We start from the raw sequence: 4,346 nt of genomic DNA, 5'->3' as shown, positions 1-4,346 counted from the left end.
ACCAAAATATCTCTCTTCCTGTTGGTCGGAGATGGTTCATGTAAATTAGAAAGTTGTCCGTCTTGATGAGAACAATACACATACCAAGTTTTGTGATTCTAGGAAAAACTAAACCCCCATTTTTGACTAAAGGTGGCGCTACTGACCCATTCCACCACGCCCGTTTCTGAAACTTTGCACATGTCTACGGGCTAATAAATGTGATGTGTCTGTCGAGTTTCATCCAATTTCAAGTATGTTAAGAGTCTCAAAAGCATCAAAAAAGAATATTAAAGTTTGAAGCGTTGCCATGGCAACAGTATTAAAGATATCAAAAATCCTTTCACAGGTCTACATCTGCCGTGTGTTTACATTATACACATAAAGTTTGAAGCAAATCGGGTAAAAATAAGAGGGTGATTTCAAAGCATTTTGAAAGGGACACACTTCCTGCTGCCAGTTGGTGGCGCTATAACTTTGACTCACAATAGTCACATCCATGTGATCGGCCTCTTACAACGAACACACTGCTGAAGTTTAATCAAGATCAGTTAATGTATGCAGAAGTTATAACACACTTCCTGTTTCCATTATTCGCCATAAATTCGTTTCCTCGCCACGGCCAAACCGTTCGAGATATCAAAAATCCGTCCGCAATTTAGCATCCTCAATGTCTTGACTTCATGCTGACCGAGTTTGGAGCCGATTGGATGAATTCCCTAGGAGGAGTACATTAAATTCCACAGCATGCGTTTCCAAACAACCCATAATAGCCGACTTCCTGTTGGGCTGGCGTAAAACTTAGAGCACGAAAGTTGTTCGGCCCGATGAGATCTATATCTGTTCCGAGTTTCATATTATTATATGCAAGTGTGTTTGATTTATGGACAAGTGTTCGGATTCCGTTCCAGGGGGCGCTGTTGAGCCCCCCTGCCACGCCCGGGTACCAGCTTCAGCCCGGCCCTAATGGCCGCAGGTTCTGACCTGTGTGCAAAGTTTCATGAGTTTTTGAGCACGTTAAAGGCCCCAAAAGCCCCCGAACCCTTGAACAACAATAATAATAATAATAATAATTAAAGCTGCAAGCAGCGATGAAAGGGCCCTCGCACCCGTGCCGCCGCCACCCGGTGGCTTTAGGAAGACAGAGCATGGTTGGACAATGTGCATTTAAGGAGGTATATATAGTAGTTGCTAGCATGTTTAGTATATGTTTTTAGCATGCTTAGGTTAGTACTGCATTACTGTGTTAACCATGTCAGTTTCTGTTGCCAGTAGGTGGGGCTATGTCTATATCTGAATATCGCTATGTAGATGTGTTCAGTGCAGGACTTTTATCAAACATGTGGAGTTTGGGGCAGATTGGACATTGTATGCTTGAGTTACAACAACTTCCTTTAGCATTTCTAGCATGTTTTATGATGTTTCTAGCATATTACATATTAATTTTGGGGTAGATTGGACATTGAATGCCTGAGTTACAGCAAATTCATATTTAATTGCAGTAATAGGATGCTTTAACACTTAGCTAAGTATTTGATTGCATGTTTCTAGTATGTTGCTAACATGTTTAACAGTTGGTGACACTTTTTTATATGTTATTAGGAGTCCAGAATAGTGTTAAACGTCACTTCCTGTTGCCAGCAGGCGGCGCTATGACTATATCTGAATATGAGCATGGACTTGTGTTCAGGAGATAACTATTATCAAACGTGTGAAGTTTGGGGTAGATTGGACATTGTATGCCTAAGTTACAACAACTTCCTTTAGCATTTCTAGCATGCTTTAGAACTTAGCTATGTGTTGCTAGCATGTTTCTTGCATGTTACATATTAAGTTTGGGGCAGATTGGACATTCCATGCCTGTGTTACAGCAAATTTATTTTTAGGCAGCAATAGCATGCTTTAGCACTTAGCTAAGTGTTTGCTAATATGTTTCTAGTATGTTGTTAGCATGTTTAGCACTTGCTGGCACTTTTTTATATGTTATCAGGAGTCCACAACAGTGTTTAACATGTCACTTCCTGTTGCCAGCAGGCGGTGCTATGACTGTAACTGAATGAGCATGGTCATGTGTTCAGGACAGAACGCTTATCAAAAGTGTGAAGTTTGGCGCAGATTGGACATTGCCTTCTTGAGTAACAACAACATCCTGTTTCATTGAATTAGCTAAGTATTGCTAGCATGTTTTAACATGTTTCTAGCATTTTTAGAAGTCAATGGCATTTTTAACATGTTGCTAGAACGGCATCAACGTGTTAAACATGACACTTCCTGTTACCAGTAGGTGGCGCTATTACTATAACTGAATATTCTCATGTAGATGTGTTCAGGCCATGACTCTTATCAAACGTGTGAAGTCTGGGGCAGATTGGACATTCTGTGCCTGAGTTACAACAAATTTCGATTTAATTGCAGTAATAGCATGCTTTAGCACTTAGCTAAGTGTTTGCTAGCATGTTTTAGCATGTTTCTAGTATGTTGTTAGCATGTTTAGCACTTGCTGGCACTTTTTTATATGTTATCAGGAGTCCACAAGAGTGTTAAACATGTCACTTCCTGTTGCCAGCAGGTGGCGCTATAACTATAACTGAATATGAGCATGGTCATGTGTTCAGGACAGAACGCTTATCAAAAGTGTGAAGTTTGGGGCAGATTGGACATTCCATGCCTTAGTTACAGCAACTTCCTATTTATTTGCAGCAATAGCATGCTTTAGCACTTAGCTAAGTGTTTGCTAACATGTTTCTAGCATGTTGTTAGCATGTTTAGCACTTGCTGGCACTTTTTTATATGTTATCAGGAGTCCACAACAGTGTTTAACATGTCACTTCCTGTTGCCAGCAGGTGGCGCTATGACTGTAACTGAATATTAACATGGTCATGTGTTCAGGACAGAACGCTTATCAAAAGTGTGAAGTTTGGCGCAGATTGGACATTGCCTTCTTGAGTAACAACAACATCCTGTTTCATTAAATTAGCATGCTTTAGCACTTAGCTAAGTATTGCTAGCATGTTTTAACATGTTTCTAGCATTTTTAGAAGTCAATGGCATTTTTAACATGTTGCTAGAACGGCATCAACGTGTTAAACATGACACTTCCTGTTACCAGTAGGTGGCGCTATTACTATAACTGAATATTCTCATGTAGATGTGTTCAGGCCATGACTCTTATCAAACGTGTGAAGTTTGGGGCAGATTGGACATTCCGTGCCTGAGTTACAGCAAATTCCTATTTAATTGCAGTAATAGCATGCTTTAGCACTTAGCTAAGTGTTTGCTAGCATGTTTTAGCATGTTTCTAGTAAGTTGTTAGCATGTTTAGCACTTGCTGGCACTTTTTTATATGTTATCAGGAGTCCACAAGAGTGTTAAACATGTCACTTCCTGTTGCCAGCAGGTGGCGCTATGACTGTAACTGAATATGAGCATGGTCATGTGTTCAGGACAGAACGCTTATCAAAAGTGTGAAGTTTGGGGCAGATTGGACATTCCATGCCTGAGTTACAGCAACTTCCTGTTTCATGGCGAAACATAAAAATTTGTCAGGCCGCCGAGGGCCCGCCCTTCGACGAAAACTCAAGATCTTCGCAATTTAACGTCGCAAAGGCCTTAAGATTACACTCACCAAATTTGAAGATGATCAGATTAAAACTGTAGGAGGAGTTCGTTAAAGTACGAGGCCTGAAAATGGCAAAAAGTGCACAAAAATCAGAGAGGAAGTTGAAAATGGCTGACTTCCTGTTGTGTTTAGAGCTATGCTCCAAGAGACTTTTTTGTAGGTATTAGGTCCTTACACATATGTACCGAATTTCGTACACGTACGTGGAACACAGCGGGAGGCGCACTCCGTTGAACTTTTATAGGTGGCGCTATCGAGCCATTTTGCCCCGCCCAATTCTGAAACCTATATCAGATGTAAATTTTCGCCAGTTCTGACGCGTGTGCAAAGTTTTGTGAGTTTTCGAGCATGTTTAGGCCCTCAAAAATGCAATTAAATGCGGAGAAGAATAATAATAATTAAAGCTGCAAGCAGCGATGAAAGGGCCCTCGCACCCGTGCCGCCGCCACCCGGTGGCTTTAGGAAGACAGAGCATGGTTGGACAATGTGCATTTAAGGAGGTATATATAGTAGTTGCTAGCATGTTTAGTGTGTTTCTAGCATGCTCAGTACACAATAGTTATGTGGTTAGTACTGCATTACTATGTTAACCATGTCAGTTTCTGTTGCCAGTAGGTGGGGCTATGTCTATATCTGAATATCGCTATGTAGATGTATTCAGTGCAGGACTTTTATCAAACATGTGGAGTTTGGGGCAGATTGGACATTGTATGCTTGAGTTACAACAACTTCTTTTAGCATTTCTAG

The sequence above is a fragment of the Rutilus rutilus genome (assembly GCF_951802725.1).
Source record: "Rutilus rutilus genome assembly, chromosome: 12".
In the NCBI taxonomy this organism is placed as follows: domain Eukaryota; kingdom Metazoa; phylum Chordata; class Actinopteri; order Cypriniformes; family Leuciscidae; genus Rutilus; species Rutilus rutilus.
The sequence above is the reverse complement of the archived record's forward strand: the minus strand, read 5'-3'. Positions refer to the sequence as shown.